This window comes from Pholcus phalangioides, unplaced genomic scaffold (genome assembly GCF_987345545.1).
Source record: "Pholcus phalangioides strain wild (caught in Gottingen) unplaced genomic scaffold, Ppha-v1.0 ptg000001l_1, whole genome shotgun sequence".
Lineage (NCBI taxonomy): Eukaryota > Metazoa > Arthropoda > Arachnida > Araneae > Pholcidae > Pholcus > Pholcus phalangioides.
The window spans coordinates 9,835,820-9,856,964 of NW_028301594.1; positions in this window are offsets into that span (position 1 = coordinate 9,835,820).

Sequence of the window (21,145 nt, forward strand, 5' to 3'; positions counted from 1 at the left end):
TTATGCATAATCGCCGGTAAATGTGATAAATTTAGGGAAATTTATCAACTTAATTACAAAATGCTAGGCAATTATGCATAATATAACCAGATTTACACATTCACCGTAACATATACATTTCATCGCCATTTATAAAAACTCACTTGTTTGAAAACATTCCGCGTCATTGGACGAGGGTATTGTCAGTAATTATTATATTTTAATAAATAATAATAATAATAATAAAAATATATCTAATAAAAATTTAAGATTTTATTTCATCACGTACAGAGAGATCTTCAGAAAAAAAAAATCGTAAGGAAAAAAAACCCCAACTTTTTTTATTTTCGACTTTCGGAAAAAAGCCAGTAGTATACAGAAACGGGCTCCAGAGAGTGAATGCAACAGCCATTAAAATTCAGTCAGCGAACAGCTGTTTCAGCAAACGCCCATGTCGAGTGGCATCTCCACAAGTCTCTCTATTTCTGTAGGATTCAGGTTATATGGTGGACGAGCCAATCGGGACACTGGAGATCACCCCTACCGACCTCCACGTTGTTTCCTCCCCCCCTCTCCTACAGGAACGTGACCTGTTGTAGAATGTGAATTATATAGACATCAAAAAATGTTCCTTATTTCTTGTTTGTGTGTGTTATATGCGATACATAAAACAGAGCACGCACGTGCGCGTCACACAAACAACGAGATACCGCTTTAGTAACAATAGAGCCGGAGAATGTTTTTTTACTTTTCTTTTGCATGCATGCATGATATTCTTGATGTCACATTTATGACGCTTGCATGTACAGATATTATTGACATGGGGAAAATGTATTGGTCCTTTTTATTGGAAAGATAAACGTATGAGCTGACGTGGAAACAAGTATAAAATGTAACTGTTACTGCGTAGAAAATTTTAGAAATCGTGTGGAAATCTGCGAACGAGTTTCTGAACGGATAAACTTGTGAAGTGTGACTTCATCAGTGTTATCGAAATGTGATGTGTGTTGTTTGGAGATTGATTGTTAATGTAAATGCTATGGGGAAAAAATGATTGTTGCTGTTGAAGGGATTTTTAGTGAATGCGCTTTTCGTTATCTTCTAAGAACCGTACGTAATTCATATTTAACACAACAGGGCTTGAGTCAGAATTTTGTAGATATTTGTCATAACCGCATATATTTTTCAACTCAGTAGCTTTTGGACACGATGAAATCTCAAAGCTTGCATGGTGATACGAAATCCTTGTAGAACCTAATTGTTTTTGCATATGTCTGACTTTGTAAAGTGCTTTTTGAAACTGTACATGAATGAACATGATTTGAGGTCCTTTAGATCACTCGCCAGGATCCTCGATTTATTTTTAAATTTTGTGCAGTCTATATTTATACTTGCACGTGTTACTTTGAATCTCGTATTTGAATGCGTATTGCCAAAGGGGGTCCCCGAACTCCTCGTATAAACTGATTATTTTCGTTGTGCCTGAACTCGCACATGGCTTATGAAATTGTGTATGAATATACATGACGCGGGGTTCTTTAGGTCCCACGACAGGGCCCCCGATTTATTTTTACTTATTTGTTTTGTACTTGCACTCTTCCGCGTATGTATTTATACATACGTACACACATACCGTGTACGTGTTACTTTGAATCTTGTATTTGAATGCATATTGCCTAAAGGTTCTCTAGGTATCCTAAAATAGGTGCCGCCGAATTCATTGTACAATCTGATTCACTTTTATATGTCTGATCTCACGTTTTTTTGTAATTCTATATGAATGCACATACATGACTAGGGGTCAGTTAGATCCCATGATAGGGACCGCAATTATTATTATTTTATGTATGTTTTTCTCTTTATAACTCAAAATTTTTTTCGGCACGATCACGACCTCAGGGACAATGAGCTTATGTCGCGTGACACACAGAGCCTGCTCATGCTGGGTCTGTTCTGTTCTGTATAGTAATACACAGAAAACTTATTAATAAAACAAGAGTGGTTGAAAATTGCAATGCTCATGGACTGCTGCTTGGTGCAGGGAATTCTTAGGCCAAAACTTTTTTTATTCAATACTCTCACGAGACTATACATAGCCAAGCCTAAAGGAATAATTACCATACATGCATAAACTATACACCATCCAGATCTACCACTAATGCGATTTACTTTCTATCGCCATTTGAGGCAGGATGGTGGCAGAAAACCTTTGAGCATCCGGGACATGCGAGGCTACCACGCATCGACTCCATCAAATCACACCTTAATCAAAGCGGTTTGTTCCAGCCTACTCATCACCATACTGATTCGACAGACAAGCACATCTAAGAGAAGAAAACAAATCGGGTCAGGCTGTACCATAGATACGGCCGCAAGTTCTGACGTGAATACGTTTTTTGTGCCTTGAATCACTTGTTAGGTACTGACAAAATCATTGGGTTTGTCTTTGGAATAGCTAACAAACGACACTAATGTCGTCTATTTTTGTTGTAAACTGCTCGAGATATATCGGAAAAAAAAAAACATTGTTACGAATTAGTGCAGCGGGCCTGGTTCCCATATGGGAAAAGACATTGAAACTGGAGTAACATCACTGGATGCACCTTTGCTATGTGCATCTGACCATACATTGGCACCATTGACAAGCCATATCATTGCTTTTGATTTGCGTTAGGGACTCCTTTAAATATGAGAGCTTAAATAATTTCATCACGTAACTTTTTGTGAATTCTCTCAGTATCGTCAAACGATTTAAAAGACGTATTCACGTGAAAAATAAAAAAATAAATCAAATGACACAATTCTGAATAAAATATCAAACGAATACAAGAAACAACCACAAGTTTGATTTGTCCAGACTTTGAGTATCGAAGCTGAACTGTTACGAGGATATATCTGAGTATTTCAAACCAAATATATTATATATACAGGGTGTCATGTAAGTGCTAGCACGGCATTTATATCATCCGTCTGTCGTAGAGGTATGATTCCAGCTTGAAAAATGCTCAACAGGCATTAAAAAATTACCCTGTACCAGTTTTGAGATTGAGAGTACAGTGTGTAACAAAAATTTAAAAAAAACACACATTTTTATACGTTCTCCCTCTCTCTGTGCTCTAACTTCCACTCAGAAAGTTCTTGCCCTGCCTCTCCTGATGCCAGAAAAAAAAAATCAATGTTTCTAATTGCAATATTCACAGAGATATTCGAATTCCAATAACGGAGGAAAGTTGGGAAAAACAGCGTTAAGTACGAATTCTATTAACGATTAAACCATTTCACCCTCATCTCAATCTCAAAGCTGATGCAGGATAAATTTTGAACTCCCGTTGAACATTTTTTAAATTGGAATCATACCTCTGCGACTGACGGTTGATGAGATAAAGGCCGTGCTAGCACTTACAGGACACCCTGTATATTATATATACATTATTATATTAGAAAGACCCCGTGGTAACATTGGCATATATTCATATTGTGTCTGGTAAATTCATAGACGACAATTCATCAACGATAGTTTTCATTTAATTGATCAAAAGAAAATTGACCGAGAAATTAATAAAAAAAAATCGCAATTCATCGAGAGACTGATACTTCATCGCCATTGGTACTGATCTTTATTAATCAAACTTGAATGCAAATAAACGTAAACAAAAATTTTACATTAGTTAATTAGCTGTATATTAGAACTACCCATCTAATATTACACTGATGCAAATTTTTCAAGACGAATCACGTTAACGGTGAGCCGTTGTTGACGGATTTTTTGCAAACCTGTTTATCACTCATAAAATAGCTTTCATCGACAAAAATTATTCCTTTAAAACTTTTTGTAAAAAATTTTTCATAATGAAACACAGTGAGAATTTTTAATTAAGCTCATACTTTATTCGTAGAATAACTCGTGTTCCTTACAAAGTATCATATGTTGCAGGTATCATATTTCGCAGAGAACACTCCAGACGATACCCGAGATCCCTTCTTATCAGGGGAAAAAAATCCCTCAAAAACAAGATTTTTCCAAAAATTAATTATGTCCCAAAAAAAACAAAGATAAAAAGCGTGAATGTATCCCTCAAATCCCTTTGATGTTTATTCATACCATTTATTTCTCAACGTGCATAACTTATTCACCTCTCGTTAACATTGAAAAAAATGCATCAACTTCACGTAAGAATTAATTTTCACCACGGAATATGATATAATATATATAAGAGCATCACATTATATTTCGAGAAAGATGTGTAACTCTTTACTTCTTAATACAAGATACACCGAAAAACTGGCTAATTTCATAGAAATATTGATTTTTTTGGAAAAGTTTCACCTCTGCCGGGACTCGAACCAGGGTCCCTGGATTACCGTTCGAGTGCTCTACAGTATTTCTACATGATTAGCCAGATTTTCAGTATATCTTGTACCATTATTATTATTAGAAAACGTATATTGTAATTAATAACGTATATTTTATAGTATATTGACTGCAGCCAAGGACATGAATAAAAAGCAAGACACTCAACGGAAAATGAATTATGAACGTAATAATACATCTTATGATGAAGCGATTGACCCTAAAGAATGGGAATTAAAGAAATACATCCAATGATTCAAATAATCCTAATTAGAAGCAATGTATTTCGGTATTTGAAATAATAATGTAATTGTGTATACATAACACGTTGGATACAGTATCGATAGAGAAATTATTAGGAGAGAAAGACTGATAATTAGTTCACTAATAACAGTTCACCATCACCTCACATATCCATAGTAACCAAACCGAAATGAATATAAACGTAAATAAAATGTATATAGTAGATAATTAGCTATATTACTGATAACTACCCTTTTTCTAAGAATACGGTAATAGCTTACTTATGATGAACTGTCAATTTTACCGACAACAGTTCACTGTAAGTAATTAGTTATCACCGGTGAACTGTTTTATGTAAATAGGTGAAAGGCCTGTTTTTTACATAATAATAATAATATTAATGATATGATCATTGAATTCATTCATCGATATGATAAGCAAATTAATCGCCTCCTTACGGTTTTTAAAAGAGAAAACAAATATACTCGTTTTGCGAAAATGCTAATAGAATCTCTATATATATAAAATTGATTTTCTATGTGTCTGTGTGTATGTTCTTTATACAAATCTACAATTTTAGATCGATCGTCGCCAAATGTTGCATATATACCAAATGGGACCCAACTTAAACGATAGGCTACTTTAAAATTTCGTCAGGGTAGGGCAAGTGCCCCAAATGGGCAAAAAACTGTCGGGCAACAATGGTTTTTGGGCCTCAACAATCACTTTCCGAACGTTTACTTTGGTTACCGTGGCTCCCTAGCAATGCGTTTAAGACGTGTATATGCCTTTACAATGGTTTGTGACTTCTTCAACGCTGTCAATATATGTATAATATTTATGACTTTATAATGGTTTTCCACTTTATTCAATCCTCCCAGTAATGAGAGCTTTTTGAATAGACACCATCATCAGCATCACTTTGAGGGTAAGGGGCCGTTCAAGTATTACGTCATCATCGATGGTGGGGGGGAGTTTCCGATTTGCTGACTTTTGATAACAAGGGGGGGGGGGTTTGGATAATGCTTACGTCATCAACCACCCTTTATGAAAATATGAAAATATGAGTTAGGACTCAGAAGGGCAGAGCTGATGATGGAAATTTGCTGACAAGGGGGGGGGGGGTTAAAAATGGCTACTAATTTGCTTACGTAATACTTGAACGGCTCCTAAGGCAAAGGATGATGCCCCATAGAAATCAGTGTTAAAATTGCCGATTTTAATGTAGAAATGCGGAAATTTGGTGGGGTTTTCTGTCACATCAATAATTTTAAAAATTGTATTCAATACTCGATTTTTGAAATATTGAGTTCGCTTAGAGATATACGAAGCCCAGAAAATTAGATATGAAGTAAATAGCCGGACCTACCTTCGAGTTGGATATCCATACAATAACATTGATTTCAACTTTTTATTTATATCTTCTCAAGCATGAAAATTAATGTCTCCGTATTATCTTTTGATATTCAACTGCATGAATTCATATAGTTTAGGTTGCTTTAAAATTAATTATGGGCCCGTAAAAAGTACATCGAAAAATTCCACAGCTTTAATTAAGCATTTTTTTTGAAGCAGAAACAGGCAGAAATGGATAACTTGAAGTTCAAAGGGGGGAATCGAAATACCTGGCACCCTTCAAAAAAAGAAAAATATATATATTTATTTTTACGTTTCTTTAAATCTAGATTTGTTTCTTTCATGAGTCGCGTAGGAAGTCGCCATATTGGTGAACTTAGACACGGTTTGTATGTCCCTCAAAGAAAGAGGGAGATATCACGTGATCCAAAAAAGTCTCATTGAAGAAAACCGGGCAACGCCGGGTATTATAGCTAGTGCATAATAAAGGTAAATCAAAGTAATTTCATGCATTCACGATGTCAATGAATATTCGCTAATTAAGTAAATGCTTATATTAAGTTAGAGAGATATTTTTCCTTTTATTCTTTGTTCTAATAAGCAATATCATCACCGTTCTAACGTTAATTATTTCTTTTTGGCATTTATCCACCTTTTATAATTGAAGAAAAAAGGAAAAAAGTAGGTATATTGAGTAATCCTCAATACCTACAGTAAAATTAACATACATGATTTATAGTAATCCTGTTTCTCACGTTTAAAAAAACATTTTCATCAAAAAAAAATATTCCTTACAACATTTTAATTAAAATACTTTTATGTTGAAACGTAATTCTTTAACTAACTATCACATCATATTCGCCGAATAACCCATGATATTCACGTTCTCATAAAGTATATGTATCGGGTATCATATCTCACCGAAAAACTCTCGGAACGATACCTTAGCTCCCTCTCCTTAGCAAAACTAAAAAAAAAAAAAAATCAAATATCTTAACAAGATTTTCCAAAAATTAATTATAACACAGAAAAGAAGAAGAAACAAAGACGAAAAACATGAACGTACTCTAAAATTCCTTTGATATATTTATTTACTATATCAATCATTCCTCACAACGTGTATAATAACTTATTTACCTCTCGTTCACGTTCAAAAAGTAGATCAAATTCACGTAGGAATTAATTTTCCCAACGGGATATGATAAGAGTACCATTATTATTATTATTATTATTGCGATTTTTCCGATATCGATATTGACAATCCAGCCAAGAACATGAATAAAAAATAAGAAGATACTCAAGGAAAAATGAATTATGAACGTACTAATCATCTTATGATGAAGTGCTTGACTCTAAAGAGAGAGGGTATATGATTTATCTTGGTACACTTTTAATATATACTACATCATTATAATGAGTGACAAAGAGTAAGAGAAGAAAAAAAAGTAGATTATGAAGATAGTAACGAGGTTTCGCCGGGTATAGAATATTCACGAGAATTTTCTCCACTTTTGTCATTCCCAAGACACTCATTTACGTCAACGCAAAGTGACAGTAACCTTAAGAACTTGGTCTCTTCAAACAAAATTGAATTTCATGCAGTGACATACACACACATAAAAAGCACGAAAAAAAACCTGGATAACAAAAAAAAAAAGCTTAGTTTTACTGGAAGTGGAGTGTTAAGCTATTAAGCTATGCATATTTCATTTTCTTTGAAAAGAAACTGAAGGGAAAGTAATTAATTTTTCCTCTCTCGCTGGAAATGTTAATGAGTATGTGCGCGTGAATACTTCTCGGTTTTCAATGTAATTAGCCTTAGTAAAAAAAAACAACAAAGGAATTGATCCTGTTTCAAAGCCCAGGACAGAGATTTATGGTTTAACGTACTAGGGGAAAAAATGCATGTGTTATTAATATTCCCATCATTATACTACATAAGTAATTTCGGAATCACATGTAATGAAAATCGTGGAAAAATAATTAACCTTAATATATTTATATTTTTTTGATCTGAGAATTTCTGCTTTTTTTGATGGCTTATGTTTCAGCGGCGTTAGTTTTTTATGACATCAAATTTTTTGTTGCTATACAGGGCGAAGTTGAAGTCTAGTTAGATGTCTAGTCTGTCTTCAATCGTAATCTGTATATTTTGAATGCTTTTTGTAGTGCTACGATGAGGGAATTGAAACTTATTCATTTGATGATGTAGATATGTTACGGTAAATGCGATGAATCTGGTAATTATGCATAATAACGTGTTATATACAGTCAAACCTCGTTAATGAGTCGCTCTTGGGAGAGAAAAATATGACTTAGTAAGCGGAGTGACTCGTTAAACGGAGTAAGCCATAGCTGTGTCAATTCCTGGCTGAGGACACTTTGGGACTTCCAAAAAGTGACCCGGTAAGCGGAGTGACGTGTTAACCGGGTGACGCACTAACGAGGTTTGACTGTATATATATACAGGGGGGGGGGGCAAAAGTTCGTAAAAAAACTTTAAAAATTCATGAAAACCGGAAAAATAAACGAAATAAAAAACGATTTGCAGGATTAGCATCGCTAGGTCACGGGAATTTTTGACAAGAAAAAAAAAAACTCAAAAACAGCCGATAGGTGGCGCTGACGTACGCAAGTCGAAGAAAATATACGCAAATACTGAACAGAATGCCTCCAAATCGTTTATTACAACAGTATGTGTTCCACATGACTACCACCACAGGGGATAACACATTGCAGGCGAGTCACAAATCCAACAACGGAAGAGTCCAGCAGGTCCACTTACATGGTTTGCAACGGTGAACTGGTTGTGGATTAAGCGCAAGTTCTTATAACCGTCTCATTTGCATATTTCCATCGAAGCATATTTGTAAAGTCGCTCGTATCAGCACCAACTATCGGGTGTTTTTGAGTTATTTTTTTTCTTGTCTTAAAAATTACCGTGACCTAGCGATGGTAACTCAGCAAACCATTTTTTATTTCAGTTATTTTTCCGGTTTTTATTCATTTTTAAAGTTTCTACGGACTTTTTGCCCACCCTGTATATATATATTATAATATATGCTAAAAGCTACGTATGACATTGTATTTGAGTGATTCGACAATTACATTCAACTTTAAAGCTAATTTCAACATTCGTGCATTTGTACTTTTACGTCTATGTCATGATGAACGTGTAAAAAATCTGGTTACTACGCATAATCGCCGATCATTTTGGTATGTTTGATAAATTTCCCTAAATTTATTACTTTTACGAAGTTATGCATACTATCCAAGCGTCGTTGATAAATTTAATAAACACTAAAAAATTATCATTTTTTCCGGTGATTATGCAAATTATCCAAACTACGCATCGTTGGTAAAGATCTAATCGTACTACCTTTTAATAACCGTTATCATCGTAATATAATCGTAAATATCTATATCGTGATAATTCATATACGATAATTCATACATGCATAACTTCATTGTATTGGGATACGAGCGATATAATAAAATTTGTTATCGTTATATCGGGGTCCAACTATATTCATCATACATACTAGACTCATTTGTAATTTTTACATATTTATCCAATTCACCAATTACACTAGGGTATTATGCCTAATTACAGATAAAGGTGATAAAAAAATTTCAAGTATTTATCAAATTTATTATTGACACTTGGCTATTATGCATAGTCGTCGGTAAAAGTTCATTTCAGCATTGATCAAATTTACTAATGACGCTTGGGTACTATGCATATTTTCTGGTAGAAGTGATAAATTTATCAAACTCACCAAGACGATTGGTAAGTATGCTTAATAACTGGTTGTTATGTATAATAATAACTCATTCATCAAATTTTTCGTTACATGTGTATTTAACAAATGTTATTATGCATAATAACTGATAATTTTGATAAAAATGAATAAATTTCCATAAAACATCGTTTTCATTGTAAATTATGCATAATACAAAGCATCATTGGTAAACATCATTAACTGTAACTAAGTCTAAATTAATTATATTTGCCAGTTATTATGCATAAATACCATTTCGTATTGGTTAATGTGATTAGTTGTTCCCTTGTCGTGATAAGATTTATTATATTTAGTTGTTGTACTTGTGAGCCAGAGTCTGATCCGGATATAATGAACTACGATTCAAAGAATTTTTCCGAACACTTCTGAAATAACTCCCGTAATTTAATTCTACATGACAAATTCTGAAATTAGACCCCGATGTAACGAACGCTCACTTAACAAATTCTTTGATTTAGAGAATTTTTACAGGTTTTTGTGCGTATACAATCAGATCCTAATATAACAAACTTCTATTTAGCGAATTCAACAATCGGACCCCCCCCCCCCCGATAGAATTAAACCCTATTCGACGAATTATAAAATCAAATCTCGATATAATGAACTCTCATTCAATATATTCTTTGTTTACCAAATTTTTACAAGTTTTCATTTAACAGATTCGCACGGGGACAGGATTCAAAAGAAAAAAAAAACCCGTTAAATCGTGAAACTCATTACATGGGAGTTCATTATATCGGGGCTCAACTTTATTTATCAAACATACTACCGAGACTCATTTAGGAATTTTTTTCATATTTATCAAATTTACCAATTATATTAGGGTATTATGCATAATCACGGTAAAACAGATAAGTTTCAAGTAGTCATGAAATTTACCAGGTACGCATGGTTGTTATGCATGATCACCTTTAAAAGTGATAATTTTTGTTAGCGTTTGTCAAATATACAAACGACACTTGGTATTATACATCTTTCCACCATGGTCTAGGCCAGTGTTTCCCAAAGTGGGCAATATCGCTCCCTGGTGGGCGAGTGGGGACGATGGATGCTACGATTATAACATTGGAATCTATGGACTTGTTTGAGTAGGGGGGCGATGAGAGAGAAAAATTTCTGAAGAAGGGGGCGATGGAACAAAAAAGTTTGGAAAACTATGGTCCGGGTCTTCCTCGACCACCTGCTTATATCTCTTCGTTGAGAGAGCGGCGGGCCACGATCTGGTAAGGATGAGGTGTTATATATACACGATTGCCGGTAAAAATGATAAATTCATCAAACTTAGAGACGATTGGCGATTATGAATATTTACTGATTTTTACAAATGTCATCGTAACAGATAAATATTATCGTAAATGGGGAAGATCATGTGATTATGCCGCTAAATCGCCTGTTATTACTCATGCAATACCGACCATTTTGGTGAGTTTGATAAATTTTGTTCATATATTGTGAATTTATCCCATTCACCGGTGATTTTATACAATTCCCACGTCGTATTGGTATATATGATGAATAATATTCTTGAAATTTACCGGAAATGTGAGTGAATATCAATCCCAATCCAGGATGACGAATTTCGATCTGTAATGTTGGTCTTTTTGCACATATTGGTACACGGGAAGAAAGCCAACATTACCCAAACTTGTAACAATTTTTTTGTTTTTAATTTTTCACACGATTATACATTTAATTGCATTTTTATTGCAAAATAAGTGTGTTGTACGCATCACGTACGTGTAAAACTAATAAACTGATTAAGTGGAAAGCGAAAAGAGATGAAAATTTTTTTCTCATTTATTATCATTACCAACTTAATTCGGGAATCATGGATGATCATAAAGGATAGAAATCGAGAAAAATTTATCAAATGCACCGATGTGATTATTGACTACGCATAATAACCAGCGATTATGCACAATTTATTAACATATGCATTTTCCATAAAGGTAATTTTTACTCGGACTTGTGTAACTTTTGGAAGTCTAACAAGATGTTGCTATACGCCACTTGCAGAAATTTCGAATCCAAGAATTTTTGAGCACGTAAGAAAAAGGAAAAATGAATGATCATGATTACTTGATTATGATGTCTTGAAAGGGGGGGGGGTATCGATTAGCAGTGATTATGAATATTGTTGAAAGTGAAAATCATTCACTGATGTATAGCAGTCAAAAGCCCCATAGACGAATTTTTTGCCTTAAAACCTCTTAAATTATAGAAATTCGTAACTTTGAACATGTCCGAAGGGCATTGTAAATTTGTAAAAATTTGGATAGAAAATTCTTCAAAAGACAAATCGACTTCCTAAACCTCTTCCTAAACCTCGCTTTAAAACAGTGCTGTTCAACCTTTTCCTACTTTTCGACCGGTGAGATTAAGTGAGCTTTTCTTTTTCGCGGATCGGAATAAACGGGAGAAATAATTCACGAACCGGCGAAAAAAAAGGGGAATTTCTTAACCTTATACTTTATTACATTCTATCGTGCGAGAAACATCGTTGAGGTGAAAGTCCTGCTGCCACCTATCTAATATAAACAGAACAATTTGTTGTAATTTCTCAAGTAAAATTGGTTGCTGATTTTAAACCTGAGCGCAGCATAGAAACGAAAAGCGCATGGCAGCGGTTCTCAACCGGTGCTCCGTGTGCACTGCTCAGGGGCTCCGCGGAAGCTCGAGGAAAATAAAAAAAAAACAGTTAATTTGAAAAAAAATAAATATAAATATTTTTAAATAATGAAAATAAACTTTCAATATTTCAGATATGCAAACAATAAAAAATTGTTTGCATATCTGAAATTATTGAATAAATTAGAATTTCATAGCAAAAAAATGTGTCATTCGTGCAATGGTAGAAAAGGAAAATGATACCACGGAAGACTCTTATGTAACAAAGTACTCATGGACCAACCGAGGATCCGTGCACCACAGGTTCAAAACACTGCTCTAAAACGTGCTAAAAAAACTAACTCTCTTACCTCTCAGACCCAATAAATATTACATTTAATGATTATGTATTTCAAAATTTCCTCTTTGGGAGTTGGAATATTTTCTGTAAGAGAGTATAGATTAAATCCGAAATGCGTGAGACAATCCGTAAATTCAATTTTATAAAAACATGCACCGTAATGAAATTCATCTAATTCTTAATGAGTTACGCATTATAAGCAAATAATACATGTATTTGTATGTTTATCGCTCCCATCATAACGCCGGTATTAAATTTTAAAATCAAATGTAAACCATGTATCCACGTGATCAATACAAATTTGCATGGAAAGAAATACATACACAATATATGCAGAAATAGTTATTCTAATCCAATCTCTTTTCCGGGTATTCCGGGTCTTTCTCTCCCTCTTTCTCATGCGAGTTTTCTAATAACTTGCATAAATATTGCACAAGTAAATTTACATAAATTCCTCTTCGGATCCGTCTTCAATTAAGTTCATCTCCATTTAGATGAAATAATAACGTTGTTCGTGTCCGGGCGCTGATTAACAAATAAATCGTTTTCTTCGAGGATAATAAATAAGAGAAGGGGAAAAAAAAGTGTATTAATGTAATTGAAGTTATACTGTCGTAATGAGTAAAACCTCCGTCGAAATTACTAGAAATAACGGGGGGAAAAATAATAAATCGGAGGGAAAGCCTTTATTAAATTCTACGTCATTGATATAATTTATTTTCGGGGAAATGATTTAACAAGAAACTAGTTTTCCCTTTTTTTTTACCCTTCTTAATCATTAATATCAATGAAGGAAAAAGCTTTCTCTCCAAGATTTAGAAATTTTCCAAACATTCTCAGTTTTAGTATAATATTATGATATATCCACAAAAATTTATATACCTACTCCGAGCAATATAATAGAATATTATGATATATATTTTATGGGTATATTAGATTATTTATAATATTTATTTTGATAAGAAAGATAATAGTAATATATATATTTTGTTGAATTAAAGTAGTTATAAATTTTTTTATAAGTTATTGTTATTAGAGAATTGTGCGTTTTTTTTTATTATTATACAATTATATTTATGAATATTTATTTGCTATCGTAGAAGTTGCTTTTGTGTTTCGCAAGCGTTTGTGTTTAAAAATATGATTTAAGGAGATCATATTCCATTTATAGAACAATATATTTGGTAGACAGAATTAAAAGAGTATAATTTTTTTAAATACTGTATATTCGCATAGCTTTTCTGGTAGCAAAATGATCAAAATAGTCTGAAATGATTATTGCGATGTAATTAAATACAGGTTGATTGCTTAATTACCCTTGCCGCATTTTACTGGCGAACCATCGATCATAGAAGCATACTTCCAATTAGAAAAAAATATGCCAATAACATATGGATAACATAAAATCTCTCTTTTGCGGACACAAGAGGGACAAAAAAAATTAGTTAAAAAAAAAAAAAAAAAAAGGTGGTGACCGTTGATAAGGAGTTCGAAATGCATAATTTTATTATGAAAGGAAAATTAATATTTGTCCGTAAAAGAGAGGTGACCGTTAAGTGGGGTTTTACTGTAAAATAAATAAAATTAACTTTTCATATACGGACACCTTGTCCTCAACAACCCAATTATAAAGCCTATTGTTTCTCTCAATGCCAACAAAATAACTACCACGTTCATAAGTGCAACATTCGCAGGGATATTTGAAATTAAGGAAAGTTGAGAGAGGAAAAAACAGCTTAAACTAACGTTTCTTTCTCTGATTTATGCTGTTTTTTCCCCAATTTTCTTCGGATTTTTGAATCTTTGCGAATATTGCATTTAGAAACTTGGGAGTTTTTTTTGTTAGCCTCAGGAGAGACAAGGCTTTATATTTGGATTCTTGAAGACAAGGTGTCAGTAAAAAAAAGTTGATTTTTTTAATTTTCATACTATTTAATGCCCGGCAACGTGGATGACGTATCTGAGTTCTACTCATTATTGGGATACTTTTTTCTAATTGGAAGTATGCCTCTGGGATCGACAGCTGACAGTTATTGAACTAATACTTAGCGGCAAGGGGAATTAAGTAATCACCCTTTATACTGGATGCAGCAAAAATTATAGAGGGAGAAGTTATTAGTAGAGCTAAACATTTTACGAATAAAGTTGACGCATTAATTCACTGTGATGACGATTATTCGCGAATTATTGCAAACATAGCTTTAAGTTTACTAATAAAAAAATCATTAAAACTCTTATATACAACCATTTCTTTTTGTTGTAATTTAATCGACTCCTAAAAGTATAATTTATAGTGAAATCACATTTTCATTTACTATTTATGAAAATATAAAATCCTTGTTTAATTTATCATATTTCACAAAAAAATATTTTTTTTATCACTTCGTAATTCATTATAATTTTTAAATTGAATTTTTTTAATTAAATTTTTTTATAAATTTCGATATATTCTGCAGAACTTCCCTATAACGACTTTAATGTTTAAATTTAGTTTTTATAATCATTATACTACTTTAATTTTGAGCAGTTAATTTAATTCGCTTACCTTTATAAGAATTCTGATTTTATTCAATAGTTTCTGATTCAGTTCTGATTTTATTGAGCTTTTGTATTTAAATTGAATTAAAGCTTTTATTTAAAAGTAAAAAATAATTTTATTAAAATTTTAAAAATTTATTTAATTAAACCTTAAAAATTTATTTAATTAAACCTTAAAAATAATGAAAATACTTGAATTAAAATTCAAAAAGCAACTAAATAAAAAAATTGAAAAAATAATTAATTTAAATTTAAAAGAATAATATATAAATCTAGATATTTGTCCTTTTATTTCGTGTTTAAAAAGTTATTTAATTGATTTTTTAATCTGTGTTTTTGATTTTGAGCTCAGTTTTAGCCAATATTCTTAAATTAAAATACATGAACTCTCGCGTTTTATTTTATTATTTCAAGACATAATAGATGTCTCTCCCCATAAAACAATTATAATTTACCACATTTCACACATATTTCAATTTTCACTCAACATTTTCTCCGATATAAAAATATGTTAAAAAAATCCTTAAAAAATACAGAAATTGTAATTTTAAAAAATTTAAATCAACACATTTTTTCAATATTAGAGAATTAAAAAATGGCATATATATTTCTTGCAAGTATAAATAATGTAATTCGCAATGTAATCTCAATAATGTAATTCGCGGAAATAAATTTTCATATAACAAGTTTTCCTCTCGAAATACATAGTTCCGTTTTGAAATTTCGAATGAATATTTTACCGATATTTTACTGGACAAATTCATGATAAATTATCCGCTGAAATCCAGCTCATATTAACACTTCAGAGATAAAGGATGAAAAAAAATCCCTTCGGTGCTTTTTCCTATCCATAATCGATTAATTAATTTCGACTACATAAGTGGTCAACGGAATAAAAATGGTATCGAAATTATTTTTTTTGAGATGAAATATTTTCCTCCAGTTTTTCTTTTAATCAGAGCCTAAGGCTGGTATTACACTGTAAAAGTTTTGTAAAAGCGCTTTGATAAAACTTCAAAAATCCAACCAATAAGCTTATCGGTTACATTCGAGCGAGTGCCAACTATAAGCGTATTGTTTGCATTTTATAAAAGAACTTTTAGAAAACTTTTATTGCGTAATCCCGGCCTTATCCATCTAATAACAATTCGTATATATTTTTTTGCTCGTGCTTTTAGGTGCGGAAACGAATAGTTTAAAAACATTTCTAATTTAAATTTAATCGATGTTTTCAGTATTTTAAATTTAAAATCAAATTGAAGTTTCAGCCAATATTCTTGAATTGAAATACAAAAATGGCCTTGATTTTGGTAGATTTTTCCACACAAAATTGTCTGTTTGTCTCATAAATCCATTATAATAACCCCATTATAATTGACTGTATTTGGTATTGCAATTTCCATACAAAATATAATTTAATAACAAAATATAAATTTCACACAAATATAGAAACATTAAAAAATTCACACACACACACAGTAATTGTATTTTTGTTAAAATACAGTGAACACCTTCCATTTTACAGTATTAAAATCTATAGTCTTTTTCTGTAACATGGTCCTCTGTAACATTTAAATTTGTAATCTTTGTTTTTTTTCAATTTTGTAGGGATTGCTTTTACGGTATTTTTATGAGTAACACAATTTTACTTATGTTATATACAAATCGTTATAATTAAATACATTCCATATTGCAATTTTTACTCAAAATTATTTTTTGTTATTAAGTATTAAAAATCAATAAAATTTTTAAAGAAAGCGAAATTTAAAAAAATTCAATTGTTATGGAGAATGGGAAAAATGGAAGGTGTAGTGTTATTATTTCTGTGTTGATTATTTATTATACTCATTCTTCATACTCACACACACACACACACACACAGCTATTAATATCTCTGTAATATTCATATTATTAATATCTCTGTAATATTCATATTATTAATATCTCTGTAATATTCATATTATTAATATCTCTGTAATATTCATATTATTAATATCTCTGTAATATTCATATTATTAATATCTCTGTAATATTCATATTATTAATATCTCTGTAATATTCATATTATTAATATCTCTGTAATATTCATATTATTAATATCTCTGTAATATTCATATTATTAATATCTCTGTAATATTCATATTATTAATATCTCTGTAATATTCATATTATTAATATCTCTGTAATATTCATATTATTAATATCTCTGTAATATTCATATTATTAATATCTCTGTAATATTCATATTATTCGTTTCAAAAGGGGCCCCTAGAACCAACGGTTCATTTTTTTAGAATTAAATTCTTAATTTTTGAAATGTTGTCTTGCTTGATTCACTGTATCCTGTGATTTGTTGAGATAGCTTTTCCTTTCTATTTTTGGTAATAATATATTCTCAGAAATTATAAAAGAACCTGGGTGGTTATTCACCCCCTTTCCCCCTCTTATCACGGCATTCCTCTATTTAAATTAGGTAACGGTAAAATTAATGCACTAAGAGTTAAATAATCTAAATAAACCATATAACACAATCAGTAGTTTTAAACACTACACATTCATATGGATGATTCTTTTCCTAGATGGCGTGACTAAAAGGAACTATGTACACTGAAAATTCAGGCATTCTCATCTTCTCACACGTTTATACTCTCCGTAAAAACGATGAATATTATAATTTTTAATTATTTTTACTGATCTATATATGCCTAAGTATACGTATTTATGTGAATATGTGTTTATATAATCGTATATAATAATGCATATGGCAATTCCACGTCTACATTGATGACATAAGTACAACTGAACTGCGATGTTTTTTTCATTTTCAATCATTGGAATGACGAAGAAGAAAAAGTTACCTTCGTTTTTTGTATAAAATTATCAATACTATAACTGATGACTGCTGTCTTGTTGATTTTTCTGCGCCAATTGGCCTGTTTGAAGGACTTTTCGCCTCCCTAAACCTAAATATTTTACGACGGTCTCCTATTTCTGAGATGTGCAATATATATATAATCAGTGCGATATGTTCAATTTAGCTATAAGAGAATTTCTTAAAAGTTAAATGCGAGTTTTGAATATTCATGTTATTATGCTTTTCCGTACGTATTTCTTAGTATTGTATTTTTGATCATTGTGTTCCACTTTTTTTTGTGCTTTGTTGTATTCACCTTTTGTATTTCTCTTCTCTCGTCCATATCTGTAATTGGACAATCCTTGCCTGTTGACATGTGAATAAATGAATAAAAATAAAATAATGTATTGCTACTCATGGTAAAGAACCTTTGTTTTTTCAGATAATAAAGTTCTATTCTATTCTGTTAATGATGTTACATATATTAAATTAAATAGAAAACACTAGAGGATTTCGCGTAAAAGTTCGAATTAACCAAGCTCTACCTTATATAAAAAGTCATATTTGTATCAATATTTTGTTATTTGATATTTCAATATATGATTTATATTGAAGAGAGAGAGAGAGATAGAAGTACTTATATTATGTTATTTTTCCTGCAACATTTGTAGGTTCTCATCTTCGTAATTTTACTTTGTTTCAAGGTACAACAGTACATGCTTAGAGATACAAGACCCCTTGCTATAAATTGGAAAATTTTTTCCTTTTCAAAAATCCATATTTTGTGATTACAAAACAATTTTTAAAATTTGTAGAAAATTTTTAAATTAAAAAAATTTAAGAAAAAAAAAGTAATTTAATATTTATATGATATTCCGTACAGTATACAGTTACTAAAAATGCATGAATCCAGTGAAAGTTTACGGTAAAATTTGACTAAAGCCAAGGGATTACAAAGGGATTACATTATAAAAGTTTGATAAAAGCATTTTTATAAAACTTGAAAAATGCCACCAATAAAATTTACTTGTTACATTCTAGAAAATGCAACCGGTACCATTTTTAAAGTTTTATAAAAGGACTTTAATCAAACTTTTATAGTGTAATCCCGGCCTAAGTAAAAGAAGTTTGAAAAATAATATGCCAACGTATAACAATCTCCCGTACATAGTCACATTTTCAATTTAAGAACGAATATCACACAGGAAAAATTTATGATGAATTATCCTCTGAAATCGGGATCATGTTAACAGTTGAGGGAGGGAAAAAATCAATGTTCGATTAATTAATTTCAACAACATAAGTGGTCAACGAAATAAAAATGGCAGTGAAATTACTTGAGATGAAATATTTTCCTCTCTGGTTTTCCTTTAATCTGTGCCTTATGCATCTAAGAACTATGTGTATGCACTTTTTTTTTTTTGCGCCGTGCTTTTCGGTGCGGAAACGAATGTGTTTACGGAAGCGGAAATGGTATCACTTCCCCCTCCATCTTCCAGAGAAGGGTAATTTCCTCTTCTTTCGCCCATATCCCAGCTCCTATTTTTTTTATATTTCTTATTTGCCGTTTCACGAGAGGGACGAGGAGTCGGGAGAAATGGGAATCAATTTCTTTCGAACCAATGATCGAGATGACATAAATAGTTTCGGGTTCGGTTCCCGTCTCTCTCTGTTGGATGATGCTTGCTATTCGCGTGAGACGTCTCTACCGACTTTCTCCACACTCGTATCTTCGCTAACTTACTTACTTACTTACTCACTCCTCTGGCTCCCACTTTCCGTTTCTATTCCGACTCCCTCACGCTTCTTGCTTTCAATAAACGACGATGATTTGGACATGAGAATATGCTGGCCGGTCTTGACTTGTCTTGAATGGAATCTTGAAGTGTCTGGAATCATTCAAAAAAGAGATTGGGGGGGGGGGGGGAAGGAGGTTAAATGTGCGGGGTCGAAATGATTTCGTAGCTACTTATCTGAGAATTCAATTTTATTCATATGTTACTGTGAAATTTTTAGATGTCACATTTGTTTTTTCTAGTCAATAAAATTAGCTGCCACTTTATTGCTAGATTTATTGCAGTTTATGAAAGTGTTTGTTTTTGAACACTCTATAAATATTGAGAGAGATAGAATACTAAAAATTCCACTCTCGACACCAATCTGGAAAGTACAGGGGTTGGACAAAATAATATGAACACCTGTGAAAAGAGAAAAAATAATATGAATACCTGTGAAATAAGACAAAAATATTTATTAATAGGCTGTTGGCTATAGGCTGTCATTACCGTCGACACGGTACTTCTCCCGACACCACAACAAGGGTGGCCGTTTTCGTAACTGTGGCCCCGGCAAGACGGGCTCCAATAATCATGCCTCTTTCGAAATCTGTGAGGTCAGCCATAACGAAGTTTTAACGCCTCAATATACTATTTCGCACCCGAACGCTATCACTGCTACGATTAGACTGATGTGTGCACATTCTCGCCCGCTAGGTGGTACTCTTCCGCACTAGAGGGCGGGAGTATACGACACAGGTTCCGTCGAGTGTTGTTTTTTTCACAGGTGTTCATATTACATGTATATTTTGTCCACCCCCTGTAGGTAAACTCTTAAATGCACAGCTTTGCATATGTGAAAAGCTGTTTTTAAACGTTCATTAATGCAGCCGGTTTGGTCATTGATCATTTTTGTCGCACCACGGTCATTTTCTGCACACGAGGGCTAATTAGACCGGGATCTACAATTTATTGCCGATTCCGAACGGCAGGCTTGTTTCTTATACTCGTCGAGAGGTTGGTGCGCTAACCCTTCGATGGGGGACTCCCTGCGGTAGCAATTTTTTGCTGCGGTCAAGTCGCCGTTTTTTGGTTGTACCCCTGTGTCAGGAAAGTTTTCTGACAAGGACGAACCGGGTATCGAACTCGCGACACCTCTAAACATCCTTTGGTACTTTAGGCGAGTATCTTATCGACCGGGCTATCGCGCCCCTTGGGGGGGGGGAATCCTGCGGCATCCCAGTCGGTTGTGCCTGCCGGCCACGATACCGGGAGGGG